Genomic DNA, 26,821 nt, shown 5'->3' with positions numbered 1-26,821 from the left:
AATTACTTCCAATCCGGAACCATCAGCTGGGATTCGACATTTGCAATGTAGAGATTAAAGCAACCGACCCGCATTATGAGACTTTCCATTTAAATCATTTTTCTGTGAGTCAATCTAGGTAGATATCAAACAATCAAACCAGAATGAAAGTTCAATTTTGATGCTTCTTGAACAATACTTGCGGGGCTTCTGGCTGCGGATATCGCAAACTAATGTGACTAATAGGCAATTGGTTGATCATCAATCATAAAAATTTGCTATTCGAATCGATGTTATATACACTTCTGATTTTTCACTGACTTTCAGACGAATTTTTATTCTAATCTAAATTTACGAAAATCGATTCAGCCATCTCCGAGAAAATTAAATGCACAATTTAATCAAATATACCCGCCAATCGACATACATACACGTACAGACAATTCACTACTTCAATTGAACGAGCGAACTGATTCGATTTGGAAGTCGGCCCTCTTGGTACAAAGAAGAAAAAACTGAAAAACTATCATTCATTGGTTAATTTCATCAGATTCTATAAGGTTGTTTTGGTTCACTAAATTTAATCATTTCCGTTCATTTGCAACTATTCTTCAGTACCGAAAAAAAGCTTGCTCATAGTTCTAAAATAGCCCTTTTGTCAATCCTATGCCGGTTGGAAGGAAAAGACGAAAGAAGTGGAGAGCGATAGATTATTTTTGTAGCAATATGGACTTTCACTAGTTACTATATGATGCTAATATATCCCCCCAACCTCAGTTGGTTCTCATGCCCCAATGCAATCGTAGCGTATGTTGGCAACTCAAAACTTCCCTATTCGAAACCAGTAGATATAATATTGATATTTACATATCAAGGTTTGTAACAATTTTGTTATCACCTAGGTTAAATTGAGTTATAATTTTCGTTATTTTAACTATTAAAGAGGCCAAGACTATGATTAATTTAGATATAAAAAACGAAACAACCCCAGATACTATTCTGTTATCCCTTGTTGATCGGGAAACTCTGCTATTCCGGTTCTCGATTTTGTTTTCCGTGAATGCCGTAAAAGTGGTCAAAAACTTGAAAATGAATCTCACTCAAGAAACTCAAGAAATTATTAGGGGAGACAGGGGCTAGATAGGACACGGGGTTAAACTGGACAGCTTAAATATTATATAAACCTGCAATTACTTCGATTCATGGATTGACTTTGTATATGCGCTTAAAGATGACGAAATGATTTGGGTAAAAACCAAATAATGGAATTTTTTTGGGTACGCGCCTGATGAGAAGCATCAACTATTTTTCTATTCTATCACCCTACTTGTGGAATATGCAGACAAAGATGATCACTGGTATTCGATATGAAAAAACCTGTTTTAATCCACCTAGTGGTGTATTGAAGCCTTTCTCATATCAATCTAACTCTCATATATAATACTGTGGTATTTATCATTGGATTGGAGTAGTTTTAAGCCAATGTACAAAATTCTTTACGTATTTTGTTTCGCCCCTTTATGTGATGGTATACTTAACGAACTGAGTCGAATGGTTTAAAACCCTCGGCCCTCCGGGTCTTGGCTCAAACGTTGGTTTTCACCGTGATTGCATAAGCTTTCTAAATGCGAAATACAACAAGTCCCTAAAAATGAAATTTTTATACCTATCAGTAATTCCAGAACCGGAAGTCGTACCCGGATGAAATTCGGTAGAGTTATATGGAGTTGTAAGACCTTTCATTTGAACCTAAGCTTGTACAAATTGGATGAGCGGTTTCTGAAAAAATGGAAAACCGAAAGTCGGATCCAGATAAAATTCAATAGCAACTTAGGGGTCTATTAGGCCTTTAATTTGAATCTTTGTTGAAGAAAATCAGTTACCCCGTTACTACCGAACCGGAAGTATGATCCGAGTAAAATTCAATAGCATGGGAACAAGACCTTTCATTTGAATTTAAGTTTGTGAAAATCGGTCCAGCCATCTCCCGGAAAATCGTGGGTACATTTTTGTTACATACACTCACAGACATTTGCTCAGTTCGTCGAGCGGAGTCGAATGGTATATGACCCTCCGGGCTTAGAAAGTCGGTTCTCACAATGATGGCATAGCCTTTCTGTATGAGAATGGCAAACAGATTGATTTAAGTTGGATTAATGTTACAGATCTGTACAGAGGTAAGGTGAAGTTTGAACATTTCAACGACAACGACTTGTACTTGTACCAGTCAAACTTCAAACAAGAATATTATCATATGTACAACTTTACTTTCATTGGTTTCCAATAGATGTCTCTGCAGATAAGCAGATCAATATAAATATAAAATCAATTTTATGCTCGAAACACCTTCAATTGACACTGAGCTGCGACTATTACTACTTGTAATGACTAAAATTTCGCATATACTCATTTTAGTGCTCTCAAGAGCTGTTCATTTTATTTTATTTCATTTCTTCAGCGATGTTAGCCACCATGCTTAATTCTTAAGAGCTGAGACACAAATCTTATCCCACAATCACAGCGACTTAAAGTTATACTTAGGAAAATAGCCATTGTTGGAAAACGCAAATTAGCAGTTATTCATGTTCACAATCCTGAATCTTTGTAGTTTCGAAACCTTTCCAAACTCAAAGGGCTTTTTATTTCGGATCGCTAAGAGTTTTATTCACATACACTGCTTGAGGATTCTTTACTGTGCACATGTCTGATCAACGTTCGAGTATATTCGATATATGCAAAGCAGATCAATTAGATGCACACTCCACAATAGAGTTTGGAGAGACCCTTCCAACCTTCCAAAATACAGATATCGCGGAGCTGGATCCGCAGTCTATTCTTAGAAATGGTTGCATGACTATTGTCATAGTTGGATTGATACCATCACGTATATGCTGTCCTGTTTTCGTACGATGGGTCTATTTCGACATTTATTTAACAGATACTTTCACGACTTTTATGTACATCTCTCTTCGCACACGATAAAACGATCATTTCGTGATTCGTTACCTATTGAGTAATGCTAATTTTTTAATATTTATAGTAATATTCATATTTAGTTTGTTAATATGATAAAAGCCTTTAATGCACATTAGAATAATGTACATCTGTTGGCATAACAGATGAGGAGGTTGAATGCCTATTGGAGAAAAAGATCAGTAAATTCCTACTACGTAGGTTTCCCCTCCCCCCCCTCAAATAAATATATAAACTCGAATTTTTCCGATCACCCTGACGCTCATACTTTTATCATAAACATCAACAAGATACCATGAAACATTAATTAAAACGATACGACGATTACAAATCAAAACAAACAATAAAAACTTTAATAACACACACGTGAAAGTATCATCCATATCCATGAATCACGGTTCCTCAAGGAAAACGAATGCTCAAACACCTACTTCGATTCGCTGCTACATCACTGCCATCGAGCAACATCCTCTGACGGTCAATTAATCCTACTATCTTTTGCGCTCGGGGTGCCATTAGTCCCACTGCTCGATTGCGTCTGCTTTCTGTTATAGTTGGAAATTCTAGTGCCACCCAACGTTATATCACAAACGAATTTCCAGACATGACAGTCACGATCTTTTTTTGGCGCACATCTACGGTCCTCCGTGAAACTGGCACCAATGGTGATAAATTGGTTGCACTGCTGAGTTCCCATCATACATCCCTAATGCAAATGTCAAGCCGTGAGAACCCTTTCGATTCGGTAGCTCATTTGTATATATTGAGAATTCATGGCACACTTTGATTGAAATGATAACAATGCAATTAATCTCGCGCTCCACCAAGTGGTGAGCGCGGTCATTTCAGAAGGTACCGAGAACGAACCACATTTTTTAAAAATATTTCTAAGCACGTACATGTCTTTATTATTTATCTTTGGTTATATCCCTCGCATGCTTTCGTGTAAGTGGCTTTTTGTGTTGTCGCATCGCCTACTACAAAGTTTCAATGACCACTTACAGTGCAATTATTTTAGCAGGTGAAACTTCCTGAGCAAACTTTCCTAATTGGCTCATTTTCCAATTACGTCATCGGAACACTTTTCCAGCACTACGAATCGTGTAAAACAATGTTATTCGAAGGTGGGCGACTTAGAAACCAAAGCAATTTAGCAGAAAAAAAACAAATTAAGACACTGGAAAAGTGTATCGACACGAGAGGAGTCGAAACAAGATATGCTCAAACATTGGAATCCATAAACCACCTCCAGATCGGTTACAGTTTGATTAAACTGATCCAATCAACCACTTACCGTAGCGGTAAGAAAACCTGTTTAAAATTTCATCCTTTAACTTGGCTCGCAACCAGGAGACTGAAATTGTTCTAATGTAAGTGGGATTCAGTTGATGCTATGAAAAACAAAACCACAATGAAATCCGTGCGCTCCAGTGGGCTAACCACAAACAACAAACGACCAAAAGGACACAAAAGATTTAAGCAAAACGGAACCAAAACCAATCCTATCCTAAATTGCGGCCGAGCGGTTCGCAATTATTTTGGATTAAGATGAAGCTCAGTCAGTGAGAAAGGTGCAAGTTGAAGATTGAGTTTGATAAACCCAAGAGGGTCGTCAAAAAGTAGCTTTGGAAAGTCGATCACAGTATCCACTTTAATTGAGTCTGCACCGGAGTTCTACGTAGCTGTCAATGTTTGCATAGAGACTGTACGCATTCATTTCTAGCATAAAGAATTAAAATTTTACGCAGATACAGTGAACGACAGTTTAATTGAATAAAAAGTTAGAAAAACTACAGATATGCAGGGACAAGCAGAACATGTGGTTCGAAGACACTCAAAAAAAAGGCTTAAAGGGAAATGTCACGGACATAACTGAAGGAGCTGAATATGAATAAAACTGACATGCTTCTTTCACACTTCCGAATATAGATAATTAGTTGATTGTGTGTCCTTTGCAACTTTTACTGCTTCGTTTCCAGAATTGCAACGGTACATCTATACTAAAGTAAGACTTATCGACGACAAACATATTCTTCTATACAATTACATATACGAAACAAATGGGAGTAAAAAATTACAACAAACAATGTTGAAGTAGTTTTTTTGTGGATTTACATACTCAGTAGATGAATACTTGCATAATCCCTAGGGAATACGCTTTATTGTCATTTTATTAGCGACTTTAACCGTTTATAGTACTTCGCCGATACCTTGGGAATACGCATAATCCCTTGGGAATAATTGTATGGTTCTAAAAAGAATCGATTTGGGCAATTTGACCGATGTTAACAATTGTTGAGTACTTTTTACAATCATTTATTTAACAACACCAGAACCAAAACTCTGGATCAGGGTATAAGAACTGGAACTAAATTCAAAAACTAAAATCGAAATATGGAACAAGCTCCGAATCCAGTTACCAAATATTGGAATCCAGATAGAGAATTGAGTTCAATTTTAGAATAATGAAACTGAACTCATTTTCAGAATCCAGCAATTCTGGAGCTGTATTTTGAACTTGAGCTCTGAACCGCAATAGAGGAACTGAATTTAGTTCCAAATGAACTCTAAAATTAAATTTAAGAATTGAATACTGAAACTGAATTCAGGCGTTAAGGAGTGTATCGAAAATAAGCTATCCAGAAATTTTTCTTTCAAATTATGATAAAAAACGATATTTAATTCAAACTAAAAATTGATCCTCTATTGTACGAGGTTAAACTTGAGCATAATGAAGACCAGATGAAATTTAAGAAAGGGATCTTCACGAATTTTCGAACTTATGATCGAACGCTCTTCATCAAGTTCCGGACAAGTGTTGCATCGCATTTGTCAGACGCTTGAGCCCAAATATTTTTGAACTCCTGCATGCTTCCAGCTGCCTTACCAGTCTTCTTGAAGATCCTCTTCACGATTGCCCAGTATCGTTCGATGGGTCGAAGCTGGGGGCAATTTGGTGGATTGATGTTTTTCTCAACGACATTTATACTAGAGATGGTCGGGTATAGAAATTCTTATACCCAAACCCGACCCGTACCCGAGTGATCACCAAAAAAATTTACCCGTACCCGACCCGTACCCGATTAAAAATTACCTGTATCCGTACCCGACCCGAATGAGTAGTAAAAATTTTACCAAAATTTAGGATGGAAAAAATAAAGTGTTTTAGATAGCGAGCCGTATCAGGCTCTAGTTGGTAAGTAAAATGCATTAAAATGCTTGTTAACATTTAAACATATAAAAACACTGTGAAGCATGAATAGATTTACAATGTCTTTGGTACTTTACACTCATTTACAAATGTCAACAAAAGAGAGTATTATCTACTCAAATTTTTCGAGAAGCTTATTTACCCAAAATGTCGTAATACCCGTTGTATTCAATTTTGAGTAGGTATGGTTTTTACGAAACAATGCGACTTTTGATACAATTCTTTATGACCACAAGTAAGCGTGCTCATTATCTTGACACACAAATAAAAATTCACATTCGAATCACTTGAAAAATCACGTAAAATGGTTCCAAATGTCAAATTGAATATTATACGTGACGAAAATGAATGTTATGCGAACATTCCCTAAAATGAATAGAGTATCATCAGTTCGTTTACGTGAATTGACCAAACATCAAATAATGTACGTGTATTCCCGGTGTTGAAAATTCAATTTTGAAAATGGTGAACAGTGAGTCCTTCAAGTGTAAGTAGTTCGAACATTCGTGAGAAATTTTTTTTTGATTAGAATTTTTTACTACAAAGCAAAATGGATTATGATTTTGATTTAAATAATCTGTCAAATATGTCTGTTTTGTAAGCCTCACAAACCCACACCCACGATATTAACGGTAGCTGGTGGTTTTTACAGCCATTGAACTTCTGTGCCACCTCCGGTGGAACCCTCAACGAGTGAACACGGTGAAAATTTTAATATTTCGCGAGAAAAGATTTTCACCCGTATTTTTGCGACTCCACGTTGTTACGCATCGAGATTTTCACTTGTAGTCCAGTAAAAAGAAACGAAAATTAACTGGCAATATAGCCCAACTTGCTGTGCCATCAATCGGTGTTATTTCAAGTGAGGTGACACCACCCAGAAGTGAAGAATAAGAAGAACTTCTATGCAGATTTTCTGAAATAAATGTTTTTATGGTTAGAATCCTAATGATTTATATGAAAATTTAGAAAATCTCCAACCAATATTTAAAATAACAGTTTTCTGGAATCTGAATTTAATATGAGTACTACACTACATTTTATATATGAATCAAATAATTTTTACTGGATTGTGCATTAAACAGCTTCAAAATGGCAGTCCATTAAAACCAACTTGAAAAGAAGGGTCTGACCGCAACATCTTAGAGCTAAGGCAGTGTGTCTTATTAAATATGTTAAAAGTAGGGTGGAAAATATTCACATAACTTTTCACGTAACTATGATTGATCGGTTTTTTTAAATGAAGAAAAGAAATGTTTTTTTCTGGAAAAAAATGCCAGTTGTCAGGTCTGGTCTTAGGCGCGAATGTCAAAACCCCTTGAATCAAGTTGTTTATTTTTCGGAAGAACTGTTTTGCAATAAAAATTCTCGTCATCGTGTAAACATATTTATGTGAAGTACAAATGGTCGGGTAATTGATCAGAAAAAGAAATTTACCCGTACTCGACCCGTACCCGAGTGAGCAGTAAATTTGTTTACCGGTACCCGACCCGTACCCGATTAAAAATAAAAATATTTACCCGTTGATATAGATTTGTTCTTCATGATTAGAGATACCATTTTCTGGTCCAGTTTCGGGTTGGAAGAACCGGGTTTTCTGCCTCTTCCTGGTAGCTTATCCAAATAACAGTGCTCCCCAAACTTATTAATGATGGTTTTAATACTGGCATGATGAATTCCAAACCGCTTCACCAATTTTCGCATAGTAATATCCTTCTCACTTAGCCATGTGTCCAGAACCATAATTTTCACATCCTTTTCAATACTCGCGAATTTTGAAAACGCAGAATTTCAACCGCACAAAAAAGTAAACAATCGAAAGTTGACAGCCAAACGCACAGCATGCTGTGATATGAGCATAAAAAAACCATCACAAATACATGCGTACAACACAAATGTATGTGGATAGCTTATTTTCGATACACTCCTTAAATTAGGAAACGAAAATCGGAATTAAATTTTTGTTCCGAAAAAAATTAAAAAAATCAGGTTCATGATCTAACATTTCCAGATTCCCGATCTAAAATTCATATCCTGAATTTTATTCCAGAGTTTTTAAGTTAAATTCCTAAGACAGAATTCTTCAAGTTCCAAATAAAAGTAAAGGAACTTCATTTAGTTCCAAAATCTAGTCAAGAAACCATTTCAGAATCGTAGTTTTATTTCTGTATCTGTAATCTAAATCTAAATTCCGAAACAATGTCCTAAATTTGAACTAGGTTAAGAATCCAGATTCTGATTTTAGTTCCGAAATTCAGTTTAAGAATATTGTTCCCGTCATTCTGTTGTTGCTACTGCTGGTGGATGAGCAGAATCATTTGGAAAGAGGACGTAATATTTTTTGGAAAAGAATATATTTTTGCATGCTCCTGCCTCAAATCATTGTAACTTGGAAACATTGAATTATGCAAAACATGACGTCTGAGAAGAAGGTCTCAATAATCTCATCTGTCTAGGTTTAGTCGTTTAGTGAGTGTATCTGATGGCAATGCACTGAGATCTCTTTCTAGGCTAGTTTGTTAGTTAGTTAGTTGTTTATTTTAGCCCGGTTTTAACCTATCGGTCATTCTAGGCTTAAAATACGTAGCGCATAGAAAAAATCCACGTAAAAAAACCGCGTAACTTTGGAAATCCGCGTAAAAAGCCGCAAAACTAAAGAAAATTTATGTCAATGAATGCATGAAACGTCAAGATCTGGTATAGTTTAATGAAAATAAATTTTGAAAAAAATCGATTGTGGGACATAGAAAAATTTCGAGATTTCCGAAATCGAAAATTGTTCTTGATGCCAAATGTCTTAGAAGGATCAGAGTCATTTCGCCGAAAGCCGTTTCGCCGAAAGCTATCTGGCCGAAAGGGTTATTTCGCCAAACGTCAGTTCTCTCGAAAGGGTCATTTCACCGAACGCCATTCGGGATTGGAATTGATTTGAAATAAAGACAAGTGGAAAATGATTACTCCCGTTTTGTTGAGCTACAATCGTACTTCTGAAATCATCCAGAAAGACTTGAATGATTTTTTTATTCTCTTTATTATTTCATAACCTTCAGAATGAAATTCCCAAGAAAACTTGTTGACTTTATCAGAGTATCCACCAGGCAAATGTTTGCGGTATTTCCTCTGATAACTGAGTGCGAATGGAAAAATATATCGAATGCGGCTTCGCCACATCGTTTTGCTCGTATGCTATCCGAACTCGGCGGCTTTGTGCCGCCGAGTCATCTTAGTTTCGGTTATGTGGCTGCTCCACATCAATTATCCAGAAGACATAAAAACAAATAGACAATTTTGATGAATAGCCAGACCTTCCAGTTTTCTAATTCATTGTGTGATGTAAATGAAATAACCCTTTCGGTGAAATGACCTTTTCGGCGAAATCATCCCTTCGGTGAAATGACCTTTTCGGCGAAATCATCCCTTCGGCGAAATGGCATTCGGCGAAACGACTTTCGGCGAAATGGCTCTTGGCGAAACGACGATCCCTCTTAGAAATGCATGAAACGTCGAGATCTGGTGTAAATTGAAGAATTTTTTTTTTGAAAATAACTTTTTTTGATTCAAAAAAAATTCGGGATAACACCAGATCTCGACATTTCATGCATTTCTAAGACAAATCAAGAAAACCGGATAGGGCGCATTGGAAGGTGATATTTATGAAAGACCAATCTGCTTCAATGAATTTTTCAGTATTTCTCGTCAGAAAACTCTCGAAAGTTGGCAAACTTCATGGACGAATGACGAACTGGGACGATGGCTACACTCCATTATCCCTAAGGTATCGACGAAACCTTGGTTCAAGGGGATGAACATGAGTCGTGATTTCATTCGCGTTATGTCACGGCTCATGTCAAATCACTATACATTCAACGCACATCTCCGGCGTATCGGGATCGTGGAGAACGGGCTCTGCACCTGTGGCGACGGTTATCAGGACATCGAGCATGTCGTGTGGTCGTGCGTAGAGTATCGTGACGCCAGGTCGAAGCTACTGGAATCCCTCAGGGCCCAAGGTAGACCGCCTGAGGTGCCGGTTCGGGATGTGTTGGCGAGTCGGGATAGTTCATATATGCTTCTCATATACCAGTACCTCAAACACATTGATATACAAGTGTAATGTGTTATTCCTCGCTCAGAAAATATAATCTCCACCTACAGGTTCGACACTAACATCCGCCCGATTCTCTCGATCCCCGTCCCTGTTCACCATCTTCATTGGATCTTTTTTTTTGTCACTAACTTTTTCGTTCCCCTTTCCCTGTTTTTTCACCATCTCGATGGCAACTAATTAGATCTCTGTCGTTTTCAAACATTTTGTTCCCACACCCCTTTTTTATCCCGTTTCCCACAATATTTACTTCTTTTTTTCATTCTCTTCCGTAACATCACCATCACCGGAAGACCGCTCCAGTCAATGACCAGCATGCGGGCCACCCGCCGGGCCTTCGTAGCCTGGGGGTGTTTCCCGCGGACCCTCACGGACCGAAGAATGCGGCCAACATAGAAAATTACCATCGCCATCTGGAATCATCTCATCCTAAATTCAATTCACCGGCCACTACCGATCGCCAGATACTATATTACATAATGATACTACTCTAGTTTTAAGTTAGACGATAATTAAGATTAGTAAATACCCTTGGCATCTTAGAGCTTAAGCAGTGTGCCTTAATATTATATTATATTATTGAATAAAAAAAAAAAAGAAAACCGGATAACTTTCTTACAGAAATCTGCGTAAAAATCCGCTTAACTTCGGAAATCCGCGTAAAAAAACACAAAAAACCGCTTAAAAATCGACCTCAGTGTAATTTAAACCGAAACAAAACTTGTTATCATTGCAAGATTTGAAAAAATGTCTTTTCGACGAGGAGACTTACACTTGTAAATGACCCCGATCTGTCGAAACATACTTATAACATTGTACTCCCTGAATGTTTGGTATGAAATAAAAATTTTTGACACTAAATATCTAAGATCGCAATTTTGTAACGAGAACAGCTACGATTATATTCCTTATTCGGATAGTAAATGGCAAACGACCTTTACCTCTACTTTCTTTCGACTCCTCTGGTAGAAGATAGAAGTTTAGTTTTGCTTACTTGAATCACCCTTGTCACGTATCACTTTTCTGCACTTTATCTTCGCATCCTTGCTCTTCCTTAAGTACTACGAATTTTTTAGGCTCTCTGACACTTTTTCAATTTTCAATGTTAACAATTTTCTTTTATTTTCAAAAAAAAAAATTTCTTCAGTTTACACCAGATCTCGACGTTTCATGCATTTCTAAGAGGGAGTGTCGTTTCGCCAAGAGCCATTTCACCGAAAGTCATTTCGCCGAATGCTGGCTCTAACATTTTCATATTATTTCTTCTCTTATAATCTCTAGTTAGTTTGATATCATTAAAAAAAACCGAAAAACCTGCTAATAAAAAGGCAGTATTATTTCATTTGATGCTGAGTTTGTAAAAACTGAGCCGAATGGTGAAAGTCGGCTATAAAAGTGATTGCATAGCCTTTCTATATGAAAAAGGCAAAAACCCCAACGAAATTAAAAGTAGTATAATGAATATATATAAATAAATTAGAGAAATTCACGAAGTATAAATCGAAAAAACATGATACGTGGAGTCTCATTGCAAAAATTTGAAACTGTCATTTTAACAAGTAATGGTATTTTTAGTGTTAATATCGTACAAACTAAAAACAACATTTCAAGAATATCTCCACTGAAACCTACACCTAGAACAATAATCAGCTTTAAAGTGCCATCTCTATTGTGGCAGCAAAAAGTCGTACATTGTATAATTATTTTCCAAGTCTCAATTGAAAAGTTTTATTCAGTTGCAGGCAGTATTTGTACAGAAAAAAATATAAATGATAGATTTGAATCTGTGTTTAGAGTATCTGACGGATGTAGATGGCACCAATGATAAAATAAACAAAAGTCTTGTGAGGGGATGCTCAGGAAGACATCTACAACCAAGAACAATGGAACTTCTTCCGCGAAAATCACAAGTAATCTGGTAGTGTTAAAACGTGTCATTTTTAAGCTCAAATTCGTTGGTTTCAGAAAACGTAAACTAACACGATTTTGCAACCACATTTTTTCTTCAAATAAACTTCTATCAACTCTATCAACAGTAACATCAAAAACTGCGATCGTTCAGTTTGCTTTCACATCTCACCAAAGTCAGTCGATAAAACAAAACCACTAACGTTCGGGACAAAAGAAACCAAGTACAGTATTGTGTAGTGAACTATAGAACGACCTCGAAATGAGTGAACCAAACGAACAAAAGCTACCGCCGACACGAAAGAATACAATTGTTGTTGACTTCAGGCAGTGCAGAATTCGACCTTCAATACAAGAACTTGAAGGTTTGCTTAAAGAGCAAATGCATCTTGACATTAAACGTGTGCATTTACTTCAATGCAATGAGACAAATAATGTTATTTACATCCAGTTTTATAAAGAGTTGGATGCAATTCAATTCGCAAAAGACAATAATAATGTGCATTATGTGGAGCTCGAGAACATTAAGTACAACATTCCAGTATATATGGAAGATAGTGCTATATAAGTGCGTGTGCATGATCTTCACTCATTCACTCAAGCGTCACCGATTCTTATATTCGCAAAACTATGTCCCAATACGGAGATCTCTCTATCGAAAAAGAAAAGTGGAAGAATTTTTTCCCCGGTATTCTAAATGGCGTACGTTTATTACGCATACACTTGAAGAAGGCTATACCTTCTTATGTGTTTTTCGGTCAAGATACAAGAATTCCGTGCAAATCACTTGTTACCAATGACAATAAGATGGCCACAAGTCAATATTGCCAAAAAGCTGTTCACTGCGGTAAGCCATGTGATAAACTGGACAAGGAGACAACCACACCAAAGGACAACGGTGCTTCCTTCACACCAACCCCAAGCAACCCCAGTACATCTGTGACAGCCATCACCTTTCAACGAATCCATCATCATCCCCTATAGAACAAAGTACACCAGCTGCAGTTAACAACGTACCCTCCAACCAACCAGCAACTGCAAACAATGTACAACAAGGTACATCTACAGCAACTAACAACGAAAAGAAGACGGAAATCGACAACAATACCATCGATGCGGCAATGGATGACGAGATGAACCACGAACGAAGTGCCCCTCGAGGATTGAGGGAAATGGAAGCTCCTCTCCCTCTAGAAAAAGGGTGACAACGAGATCCAACTCAAAAAAAAATTTATTTAAAAAATCGGCTCAATCGGCCACGTGAAGCTTGTACGCAAATAGCCCTGAATAAAAATATCTTTTAAATAAAAAAAAATAAAAAACTGCGATGACGAATCAATAGATGATGGGACGAGTAGTGAATCAATAGGGCTCCAAGCCTTACTGGATAGTACTGAGACTGTCTCTTCACAAAGAAAACGGACATCAACGTGATCCAGTAGTGAAAAAATACTTCACAATGGCATTCACAAAATGTACTAAGTAAGCAGAATCCGTTTTATCTTAAAAATTCTGAACCGTGCCAAATAAATAAATAAATAAAATAAAATAAACTCTTTTACTGTACTCCTACTATGGTGTCATCAACTAAGATACCTGAGTCCCTGATTTATAGAGATTTCAATGACGTCAGCATCCTCCAAGACAATCGTCTGAAATCATAGTAACTAAAATCCGCAATTTCCCTGTTCTCGGCCGCAGCATCGAGACATCGAGCATTTCGTTTCGTCGTTGCATTTAGCTGCTATCATTAAAATTCCAAGCAGTCGTAAAACCCAATTTGTTACAAGAAAAAAGATAAAAAGAAAACTTACTCATCTTTACTTCATCGGTAGTCGAAATAAACTTCTCTATTCAACTACGTGCCTTGTTAAACAAATTTCCATTCTACACAGCGGTTGACGAAAACTCACATTAAAGAGTAATACACAATCATTTTGTTGCAAGGGAATTTAAATCGATATTACGATCAGTAAGAATGCAGAATCCTTAGCTCATGTGGAATGATTCAGCAATAAGCCAAAGGCGCTATTACCTTCAATATTCAAGGAGCCTCTACCAAACGAGCTTCCGAAGACGCTGAGCAAACTATCAACCAGGCTCCGGGCAAATAATGGCAATGTGCCAAGATTTAATACATTTAATTCCCCTCCTCAATTTACAAATATGATAGCAACTCGAAAGCAACTAAACTACTTCATCACTGGGCCAGTCAGAATCAAGCCATTTTGCATGAGAAGGCTGAAAAATAAGTTCCAATGCCACAAACAGGGAAGCAACTATCTCGTTATGTATCTGACTGTATGACATCCGGTGGGTTTTCTCCGTTTGCTGTAGCGTTACACCGCAATAACCTTCACTCAGGTTCGCCGCAAAATTTGCATGAGGAGACTGCCGTAATAAAGATTTTCGCTGGAAGTCAAAATGCGAGCGTACAAATTGAAATGAATTTGATTACCGACCCCTTACTTTTCGTTTGAAATCATTTCCCCCCTTCAGGCAGTTGCCGAGTTTTTGATTAACCCGGCAAGTTTGTCGCCCCCGAGTGCTCACAATTTTAGATCTTAGGTAGAGGCAGCGTTGCTTACCGAAAACACACAGCTTGGAGTTATTAAACCTAAAAATTACTGAATCAAAAAAATCTGGAAATGTTAGGTTCGAACGAATCGCTACCAAAGTATGATTAATCACTTAATAATCATTAGCTGGTGGCCTAGGAGTTCAACAAAAACTGTTATGCACGGACGAATCAAAAACACAGTTACAGGTGACGCAGGTGTACCTACGACAAGATTCATAAGAACGTAATTCATAAAATGACTAAATTTTGCAAGAATGACTCAAATATGTATCAAGCATACCTCACTTTTCAAACAGGTGTGTAAATTAACATGTACCAGCACTTATTAATACATTAAATATGTGTTAGGTCAACCATTAAAATGAGTCATATTTGACGCTTTGATTGTTCAGCATCCCTTAGGGGTTGCTGAATTTACTTCTGCTTTTATGTGTTTTTGTGTCGTCAATTTTTCCCATTCTCCTAGTCCAACCCTTACCATTTCCTTTCAATCCTTCCCTTTTATATATCGGGAAAATGATGCTAAAAACAAATTGATGGCAAGGCACAATTCTCCAAATATCAAGGGGAACGTGTCATTTGAGCCAATTTGTTCTGACTCCTGATTCCTGATGCCGGTCTCGGAAGACATAAATTTACAAGATTTTTTATGTGTGTGTAGTTAGCCTTTGCTTTTGCTCTTTTACTGTTATTTTTAGTTTGGTTAGTTTCGTTTCTTATACTAGATTTTTTAATCCTGATGACTTTGGTGTCATCGCTGTCGCTTATTTTCCTAGGTTAGTTAGTTTTGCTATTTTTACTACTTATGCTATTTTCGGTAGTAACGCTGGTAGTAACGCTGCTTAAATTCTTCTACTCCTTATTTCAGTTTTGCTGATTTTGTCATTTTTGTTAGTTTTTCTTTTCTAGTCTTGTGCTAGTTTTTTTTTGCTTTTAACGATTCCATTAGTCTTGGTATTTTGCTATTTTTGTTTCTTACTTGTTTTTCAGTTTGCCAGTTTGGCTGCTTTTGCAAGCTTTGCTAGTTTTGTTTTTTTGCAGTCTCTCTAGTTTTATTATTTCTGCAAGTTTCAGTTTCATTTATTTTATTAGTTTTGAAAGTTTTCCAAGTCTTGCTAGTTGAATTAATCCTGCTACTTTTGTTAAATTTTTTCGTTTTGCTAGTTTTGATTATTTCTGAGGGAAATTTTGTTTATAAATTGGTTCTGATAATGCTGCCACTTTTGCAAGTTTTATTATTTATTATTTTGCTAGTTGTTCTAGTTTTGCTGATTTCGCCAGTTTTGATACTTTTGTCCGTTTTTCTGATTTTGCTAGTTATGCTTCTGCTAGCTCTATTTTTCTATTTATTTCAGTTTTGTTAGTTTGGCAGTCTATACTAGTTTTTTGTGTGTTTTGCTGATTTTGAGGTTTTGTTAGTTTTTCCGCTGTGGCTAGTTTTGTTAGTTTTGCCTTTTTTTGTTAATTCGCTGGTTATGCTGCTTCTATTCTTTTACTCCTTGTTACGGTTTCGCTGATTCCAACAGTTCTTCTAGCCTTGCGATAACATTTTGGATTTTGGGGTTTAGTTAGTTTTTCCGCTTTGGCTAGTTTTGCAAATTTTACTAGATTCACTGTCGCTTATTTTCCTAGGTTAGCTAGTTTTGCTATTTTTACTACTTATGCTATTTTTGTTAGTTTTTCTAATTCGGTAGTAACGCTGCTTAAATTCTTCTACTCTTTATTTCAGTTTTGCTGATTTGGTCATGTTTGTTAGTTTCTTTTTTCTAGTCTTGTGCTAATTTTTGTTTTGTTTTTGCTTTTGACGATTCTATTAGTTTTGGTATTTTGCTACTTTTGTTTCTTACTCGTTTTTCAGTTTGCCAGTTTGTCTGCTTTTGCAAGCTTTGCTAGTTTTGTTTTTTGGAGTCTCTCTAGTTTTATCATTTCTGCAAATTTTTTTCAGTTTCAGTTTCGCTTATTTTATTAGTTTTAAAAGTTTACCAAGTCTTGCTAGTTGAATTAATCCTGCTACTTTTGCTAAATTTATTAGTTTTGCTAGTTTTGATTATTTTTTTAGGGAAATTGTGTTCATAAATTGGTTCTGATAGTGCTGCACCTTTTGCAAGTTTTATTATTTATTATTTTGCTAGTTGTTCTAGTTTTGCTGATTTCGTCAGTTTTGATACTTTTGTTAGTTTTTCTGGTTTTGCTAGTTATGCTTCTACTAGTTCTACCTTCGCTCTTTTTCTATTTATTTCAGTTTTGTTAGTTTGGCAGTCTATACTAGTTTTTTTTTGGCTAGTTTTGTTGGTTTTGCATACTTTACAACGTTCGCTTACTTTCCTAGGTTAGCTAGTTTTGCTATTTTTGTTAATTCGCTAGTTATGCTGCTTTTATTCTTCTACTTCTTGTTTCGGTTTCGCTGATTTTGCAAGTTTTGCTTATGGTAGTTTTTCTAGTCTTGCGTAATTTTTTTTTTACTTTGGCGATTTCCCTAGTTTTTGTATTTTTCTATTTGTATTTCTTACTCGTTTTTCATCTTGCCAATTTAGATGCTTTTGCAAGCTTCGTTAGTTTTATTTTTAGCTAATTTTTTTCTCTAATTTTATTATTTCGACAAGTTTGGTACGCTTTGGTAGTTTTTGTTTCACTTAAATTCTAAGCTTTGCTATACTTGCTGTTTTTATTCTTCCTGCTGCTTTCGATAAATTTATTAGTGTTGGTAATTATGCTTATTTGGATTATACTATAGCTTTATTGTTTCACTACTTTAGCTATTTCTTTTCAGTTTTTTTTTATATTTCTCCAGTTTCGCTAGTTTCTCATGTATTATTTTTTACAGTTTTTTTCAGCTTTGTCAGTTTTGCTTTTGATTCTTCTCTTTGTGTAACTATGTTTGATAGTTGGAACACCGTTTACTAATTTTTTTTTTGCGGTTTTTGGATTTTAGGATTTTGTTAGTTTTTCCGCTTTGGCTAGTTTTGTTAGTTTTACAAATTTTACTAGTTTCGCTGTCGCTTATTTTCTTAGGTTAGCTAGTTTTGCTATTTTTACTACTTATGCTATTTTTGTTAGTTTTACCAATTCGATAGTTATGCTGCTTTAGACCTTCTACTCCTGATTTCGGTTTGGCTGATTTTGCCAGTTTTGTTAATCTTTCTTTTCAAGTCTTGTGATAGTTTTTGCATTGCTTTTGGCGATTCCCTTAGGTTTGGTATTTTACTAATTTTGTTTCTTACTCGTTTTCCAGTTTGCCAGTTTGGAGTCTCTCTAGTTTTATTATTTCTGTAGGTTTTGTTAGTGTTAGTTTCTTTTTTTTAGTTTTGCTAGTCTCCTACTCCCTGCTACTTTTTCTAAATTTATTAGTTTTGCTTGTTTTGATTTTTTATGGGAATTTTATTCAAATATCACATATTTGTCCATTCCATGGTTTTTGTTAGAACTAAGAAAAAAAGAGTTTTGTCAGAATACTGACATTTGAACTAACTTACTTTTTATCAATGATCATTTGTTAAACAATTTTCATTCAACCATTGGGACAGAAATATCAATACATAATACATATACTAGCTGAAGTCGGTTTTGGTGGTATCGCCAACTTACAGGATCACCATCAAGGCACCAATTGGATAAGACTTACATTAGAACAGTGGCTCCCGAAATATTTTGATCGAATGCCCATGATGGATATATTTTTCTTTCTACTGTCCACCATTCGATTTAGCACGTTTGCAGTTAACTCGTGCTTCATTACATCTACAATAGTTAAGTTGGCAGAACGATTTTTCCGGAATTGGAAAAGGTTGCGAATCAATAATTATTACTGAGAACTTGTGTCACCCGTTTTCGTTTTTCTTTATTTTCGCTTTACCAGTCATATTTGTAGGTGGTGAAAAAATAAACACTGGGTTTGCTGCAGATTAATTTCAGATTTTCAGTTTGAATCACACGATAGAATTGTAAATTTTCACACATTCCATATAAATCTGATAACATAAATAGGATAGCACTGACAATGATATGCAGATGGGGCTTCGACCGGTTGACGTCGCTTAGTTTTGGGGCGGTAAATTCACGGTTTCCGACGCTTGAACATTTTTTAGTTACGCGAATCAGCATTATTCAATAAATAACACTTTTCACTAATCAACAACCAATTGCCACAGCTGCACTATCACTCAAAATAACTGTTTCGAGCAATTACTTGACTATAAGTTGTTTGATACACATTGAAATTAGACTTTTTTGAGAGTAATACTGAAGCATCAACTTTTTTTGTAACTGTTAATCCGGTTTATTCAAATTTGTAAACGGATACAAACAGGGATATCAATATTTTAAATATCGTCAGCTTTCGAGGGAAGGGAAGAAATTCTAAATGTTGTTGGGTGAGAATATGAAATGCGTTTAAACTGCAAAAGTTTTTCATGCGTAGCTCAAAAGTTTCTGTCTTAATTAAATTGATCGCGTTACAACTACAAGCTGACTTCATTAAAATTAGAGTACAAATTTGTTGAGTACGAAATGTTCGACCTCAACAAGCAACGTACTTAATTTTGCTTGTGCATCACGAAAATTCATAATACTTGCGAAACGCAAAGATGTCGAAATTGATGAATGTATTTTTTTTTCTTTTTGACGACATCCAGATAATTGAAGACTATTTGATTCAAGAAGAAATGAAAATAATAGAATGATAGTACTTAAGAGAGAGGAAGGATGTGAAGATATAACACGGAAAGATTAGATGTGGCAGAGGAGTCGAGTTTTAAGCTTATCATCAATTCAAATCATCCGAATGAGTGGTATGTCGGAAAGTAATGATGAACGTCTTTTACCATTTACTATCCGAACTATCGGAAAAAGGAAAAAAAGAAACATTGATTATTATACTTAGTCGTTAAAAAGAGCAAAAGTTCCAAATGTAATCAAAGTACAGGGTCCGGCACTCGAAGTGTAACCAATTAAAAAGGCCATAAATTCAGTTTGCAAAATTACTTTTACTTAATTCAAAGTACAAAATGTGTAAAAATAATACTAAATTCAGAATCAATTCACTTTTACTCGATATGACCACCTTTCGCCTTGACTATGGCCTTGAGACGGTCAAAAAACGAATCGCAAGCTGCCCGAATGTGACTTGCAGGTATGTATTTTGGCCCACTCGCGGACAATAACTTTTTTCAGCGCCTCGAGACTGGTGTATCTTTTAGTTCGGACTTTGCTCTCCAAAATGGCCCAAAGAGAATAATCCATTGGATTCGCATCTGGTGAATTCGAGAGCCATTGTGTGGACGTGATGAAGTTCGAAACGTTGTTTTTCAGCCATTCTTGGTTCACTCGAGCTTTGTGAGACGGTGCCGAGTCCTGCTGAAACGTCCATGGTCTGCCACCGAAATGTTTGTCTGCCCACGGCTTCAAAGCAACCTCCAGAATACTCTCAGCTCCAATTTCCATTTCACTCCTTCACCTCATAACTTTGAACATTAATCGTACCTTTAAACGTACCTGAACAAAACTGTGGAACGTTTTAAAACATTTACTCTAGGTTTTGCCACACATTCCAATTGAAAAAAATAGTTAAAAAACCTTCAACGATCGCTTTTTTCATTTGAAATAAACTCACTTTTTGTTTTAGGAATCACTTTCGTCTGAAGTTTTACAATTCATCATGATTTACTAATCGATTCATCTCAAAACATGATCGCTATTTCACATAATTACACCACTATTCAATGTTGGATGAGTTTATAGTTAGTAATGTTCACTTTCCACTTGTTTATTCAACGATTAAAGACTTCCGAAATTACCTGATAAGCAATAAGAGCAATGAAAAATATGAGATGGAAATTTGCACTTAATTCACTTGATTGCGCTTTGTTTTCATCTCATTTCGTATCGCAAGGTTGCCAAGTTTTCTCATAATGTTAAATAAAAAAAAATTATTTTTTCTTCTTTAAATTATCATCAACAAGTATTTTTTGGAATCCGTGACATTAGTTTAATTATATTATTGATATTAATATTTCAATAAAACTGTTTTGGATTCGAATATTACCAGAAAGAGCGTGTTAAATACTAATCAAATAACCATTGTGGCAAGTCTAGTAGCACTGGTTTCTTTCCGCTATACGTCACCATAACACTGTTAAATGTGTGTGTTTCATCGGTTGTGCACAGAGATGCCAGATATTTTCATAGAAAATACGTATCTGCTCTATCTGTTTTCACTAATAAAATGAATCAAATTCAAATTCAAATCAAATTCAAATTGGTTTTAAATTTTAATATAAATGTTTATCAGTGTTCATCATCAAACATTTGCACAAAAGATTTCAATTTTAGCATGTGATTTGTCCGTTGATTTATAAACTTTTAAAGAAGTACTGTAATCAAATACTAATAGATACTCAGAGAGAGAAGTCTAACGTTTTACTTCTCACTTTTTATGAACCTTTACAAATCTGTATTAAATTGAGAAAATTTGTAATCTGATTTAACGAACGCGAACGCAAAAATCTATACAATACAGATAAATCTGTATGAATGGCATCTCTAGTTCTACATTTTGTTTTTAGAAGGGGTAATGCCTAAATAGTAACAATTCTTTTTTTTAAGTTCTCCAAATTAACTGCAGAGTAAAATTTTAAATTTGAAACGAAAGGCAATAAAAACGATCCAAAAAATTTTAAACGTCGAAATGATTCCAAACTGTTTTTTTTTTAAATATCGTGTGTTGTGTCATAGTTGGCATTAGGCCCTTTTTAATGAAAAACCTGAGAGTGTAATAGTGCAATATTTTGGTTTTTATTGCTGTCGCCATTGCTAATTTATGGGATGAATAAAGGACTAACAATAGATGAATACAAAACCTTTGAGATGAAATTAGGAGCACAGTGTTTTAGCTGATTTTTAATTTATTATTTTAATTTCCAAGGAATGTGAATCAATTCCCAATGTGAAGCAAGGCGAATTAAGCAGAAATATGAAAAAATCGTAGTGATTTTGATGACTAAATCAGGTTTTTAAGGTAACGTCCTTACAAATGAGATGAAATAGGGAGCCCTTACCCGTGTATTGGGTTATGTCAAGCTCAAACGCAAGAAATAGCAACAAACGATTGTCAGTGAGGCAAAGTGGCGTTCTCTGATGAGGAAGCTGAACAAAACATGATGGAACGAGTCAAACGAAAGGCCTTTATATTCGCATTTACTGGAAAAGAAGCTTGATTATTATTATTATTGATTATCATTTCTGCATTTTGCATGAACTGAGCCTCGAATATAAACAGAACTAAATTTTCAATGAACATTTGAACTATTTACACTCGTTTTTGTTTGACCCAGGCTGAGACTTGATTAATTACTTTCTCGGCGTACGGCACAATTGTTAATAATTAGGTTTTCAGAAGCCGGGAAAAGTATCTGTAACTATTCAATAATTCTAAAGCTATTTATCTAACTCTTGAAAATCCTGGTGCGATTTCGCTCAAAACCACCTTAAAATTTATTTGAAATTGGTACATAAAAATCAAATAGGATCTAGAATTAAATATAGTAATCACGTTAGTAATTTTAATTACATAAACAGAATCAGGAATATATTCAAAAAATATAGCCAGTTTGACAGAACGTTTTTCTGAGAATCTATGAATAGTTTAGGCATCATTTTTTCGAATGTTTGCATCTAATTAGAAAGCGATACCCATATGTAAAATATCCTGTAGTTGAGTTGTTGAACTTGACAGGCAGTGAAACTGTTAACTACGAAGATACTCTTGAATCAGGGCTGGAAAAATCAAGATCAAAAAATCATTAAATCGTAATCACTAGCAAAGATGATCGTTTGTGATCTTTCCCAATAAAGATTACTACTGATCTAATCTTTTTAAGATCAGTTGACCAGTGATCACATCGATCAAAATCAATACTGATCGGTGGTGATTTTGAGCTACTATTATCACTAATTCCTGTAAGATCAAATTACTGGACGATTCAATCAGCTTTGAGCAAGATCAGACATTAGTGCCGATTGATTTACAACTAAAATCGATGATTCCAATGAGAGGCGTGGAAATTAGTGACAACACATGGGCAAAATTACGATTCTATATATAAGCAAAACGAGTCATGATTTGGGAAAAATAGTATATATTCATGTTATGATAATACACCATGATTAAAAGATCTGGGATCATGATCCATTAGAACTGATTTCGCTGAAATTTGAGCGTAACGCACTTGACGTTGTTGGGTATAACTTCAGGCGTCTTTCTGCTACGATAGTAGTCATTGCAACATAAATTCAGGTGTTATTTTTTAAAATATGTAGGTTCCAAATATGAATTAAATCAAATGATGTGATGAACGTATTCTTTACCCGATTTTAACTAATGTCTCAAATGATATACATTTGAATTGCAAAACAGTGAAAAGCACGACGAATTTCTTTTAATCTGAATCATTACAATTTAAAATATGTTTTTTTGAAAAACGACGATGCCTAAAATAACGTGTTTACTTGCGTTCATTGCTCTAGTTTTGATTTTGTGTTTCAGAATTCAAACACAAACTGCATGAAAAAACACGTGTGAATCAAACCTCTTAAAACAAACTCTATGTCGAATTCTTGCAAATACCGCGGAACGATTTTTCTTTATTTTTGCTTTCAAAAAATCGTTTGCCAAATCGTCTTATTTAAAATATTTTTTCAAAATCTTTAATCAAGTCTCAGTTGTTGGATGAAACAACACAATTATGAAAGGAATATACCTCAGTATGAAATTTATATTTAATTAATAATTAATATTTTCAGTAGCTCTTGTTTTTCAATGTTTGCTTTTTGCCTTACCATTATTCTATTAAGCAATCTATCACATCACTTGAGGAAGTGGGTTCAAAGTGATATCCGGGTAGAAAATCGGAGTTACGAGCTCTGAAAGAAATACATTTCTCAAGTAACGCATTTTCGGACCATGATTAATTTTCGTGGGAAAAGACTTATTGCTCATGGTTTCATGACAAGTTAGAATGATTAATGTTATGATTATTTAATCATAACAGCAGTAACGGATTTCTTTCCGTGCAGTAATCCTACAGTCATTTTTAACTAAGGATAACGCATGTCAAAGACACTTTCAAAATCGTAGAAGATTACAAATTTTGTATCTTTGGAAAGTTTTGTAATGGGTGATAAGGAATATGAAAGGAGTTTGATTTTTGTCAATTTATATGCATAAGGGTGCTCAAATTGAGGAAAATTGTCAATTTGTAAGTATCATAAATGATCCTTTAACAGTTTCGTTACGGCAGGTTTACGAAGTTTCAACACATGTTCTCCTTTGATACAAACCGTATTCGATTACGCAACATGTTGTTTAGTTCACAATAAAATGAATACTAGATGAAAGAAGGTTTTAAGAAAATAATGAAATGGAATAATATAATAATGATAATGAATTACAGTTTTCGCTGCGCAATATCAAAACGCAATGCAAAATTAGAAAAAGAAAAAAGTGATTATAGCAACAAAAGACATAGTTTTACTTCCACCTGGTTGAGGCTGATGATGATGTTTATGCACTATCTAGACTAAACCCAATGACGCTATTTGACATGAATTTGATTTAAAGAAGTAGCAGGAACGGAGTATTTGGCGCAGCGTTTGAATGCTGCGTTTGAATCGGCGTAGTCAAATCCTGCACTCCTGTTACATTTGTGTATGATATTCAAGCTAATTAGGGTAATATTAATCAACTCCATAGCCCGCTTTACGATTGGACATGTTTTTCTAATCGTTATAATTATTATCCATCGCAGCATGTATGTTAATATTATTAGCTGTTTTACCTTTTTTTATATGTATAAAAAATAGGTATAGAATTCGCTCAAACTTTCGAAAAGTTTTCCGAGGCCCGAAGGGCCGAATGTCATAAACCAATCGATTCAGCTCGACGAACTGAGCAAATGTCCGTGTGTGTGTGTGTGTGTGTCTGTGTGTGTGTGTGTATGTGTGTGTGTCTGTATGTGTGTTGTCAACTAAAAGGTCGAGATCCCAGAGATGGCTGGACCGATTTTGATCAAACTAGTCGCAAATGGAAGGTCTCCCCGTCACCCAGAACGCTATTGAATGGTTTTGAGATCGGATGTTTACTTTTTGAGTTATACGAAGTTTTATGTCAAAATTTTCAGTTTTTTGACAGTATCTGTCACAATTGACCTTGAAAACAGAATATGTTTTCAGACTTAGATTCCGCACGGTAATAGCTATCCAACGAGTCATAGATTGTTAGAATCCGTCCATTTTTAGCGGAGATATCGAAATTTTTGTGTAAGCGACTTTTCCCCCATATTCCAGCAGTAGAAGTTCTGAGCGCTGTATGGCAAAGAAAGGCTTGGGAGCAACGTAAACCACGATTTTTTATACTGTTACATACAATAGTTTCTAAGTACCAAAAAGACTGTGGACAGCATTATTTTTCATGACATTTTGCCTTGGACCGATTTTAGCACGGTTCGTTTTTGGCAACATAATCGTTCGAATACGACATATTGGAAAGATGGCAGTACTTCCGAATTCTGATCAATTACATAATTATATTGATTTAAACTGCTTACAGCAATAAATGCTGGAAGAACAAAACACCCATATACCATTTGAATCAGTTCGTCGATATCAGCGTATGTGACAAATAATTTCACTCAATTTTTTACCTTATTTTCGAAGATGACTCAACCGTTTTCTACAAACTCAGATTCATATGAAAATTCGTATGCTCCTAAACAAGGTTCCTGAATTATGTTTGGATCCGACTTCTGGTTCCGGAACTACAGGATGATATGTGAAACGAAATTAAAATTGTGTAACTTATTTTCCTCGTAGATGGCTGAACCGATCTAAGATTCAAATGATATCTAAGAATCATCTAAGATTAGCTGATTTGAATAGTCGACAACCAAATAAACTTATTTCAGTTTTAGTGGTATTCAGTTTTCGATTCGGAAGGCACCCAACAATTTAACTCGTACTACGATTTCTCAAAGATATCTATACTGATTTTTAAACATATTGAAACAAATGTAAACTAATTAGGTGAATTTGTCTGACTTCGGCTACACCGATTTTCGAATTCCGGCTCCAGTATCGAATCGTTTCTCAAAGCTCAATCGTTTTCACAAATAAAGCCAAATCGAATTTCAGAAAAAAATTCAAATTAAAATAAACTTATAGTCCCACACAAAATTAATTAATTTTATTCAATGCTGACTTCCGATTCTGGAATTACAGGAGGATGAATTTTTAAAATTCAAACCGATATAGAAGATGATAATCCCGAAAAGCTCGAAAGTTGGACTCAAAACTATTGCAATTTATTCGTCATATGGCCATACGAATCGGTTCGGTTTATGCTGGTTCCTGAATACCGGCTCTGGAAGTACCTTGAATTACCGTAAATTCTAAAGTGGAACTCACTTCGACATATCATGAAAAGTTTAATCGATTGTACCCTTTTTATATAGAGTAATGAGTGATTAAAATGTCAAATTGCAGCTTAAAACGACGGTCATTAAAATAATGTCATGAAAACCGAAGAATATTCATGAAAAAAACACATGCGGATTGATAAAAAAAGGTATCATCTCACTGATAGGTGGATCAAGCACGTTTTTATTGATGATATTACTCCACCACGACGGTATTACTGAATAAATTTCGAAAACATCACGAAACTTAACGAGCCTGAAATGATTGATACCGGATAATCCATATTCACAAAATCGTGTTGAATGATCGAAAAGTGAAGTTGCGTGAGTTAGCTGACATCGTAAAGATATCAGAAGAACGTGTAGGCTTTATATTGCATGAGCATTTGACTATGAGAAAGTTCAGTTCATTTTCTTTCATCTTAATGTCAAAAGAGTGGAATGATTCAATATTCACATCACATTTGCAACTCATAGATTTTATTCAAAAATTACTTTCAATTGGCTTGATTGATTAGATAACTTTGATTCGTTGAATAGTTTCCTCCATGTTTACATACATAAAATTGTCATGAATTAGTTTGCTCTGACCCTGTTTC

The 26,821-nt window shown here is 35.3% G+C and overlaps 1 protein-coding gene across 3 annotated transcripts in view; it reads left to right on the top strand.

Moving 5' to 3' along the window:
• LOC131428174 (serine protease filzig) overlaps window positions 1-26,821 on the top strand; it is a 170,831-nt gene that overhangs the window by 117,877 nt on the left and 26,133 nt on the right. The gene's annotated exons all lie outside the window — the stretch shown is intronic.

This window comes from Malaya genurostris, chromosome 2, assembly GCF_030247185.1.
Source record: "Malaya genurostris strain Urasoe2022 chromosome 2, Malgen_1.1, whole genome shotgun sequence".
In the NCBI taxonomy this organism is placed as follows: Eukaryota; Metazoa; Arthropoda; class Insecta; order Diptera; family Culicidae; genus Malaya; species Malaya genurostris.
This window is presented reverse-complemented; position numbering and strand designations above follow the sequence as displayed.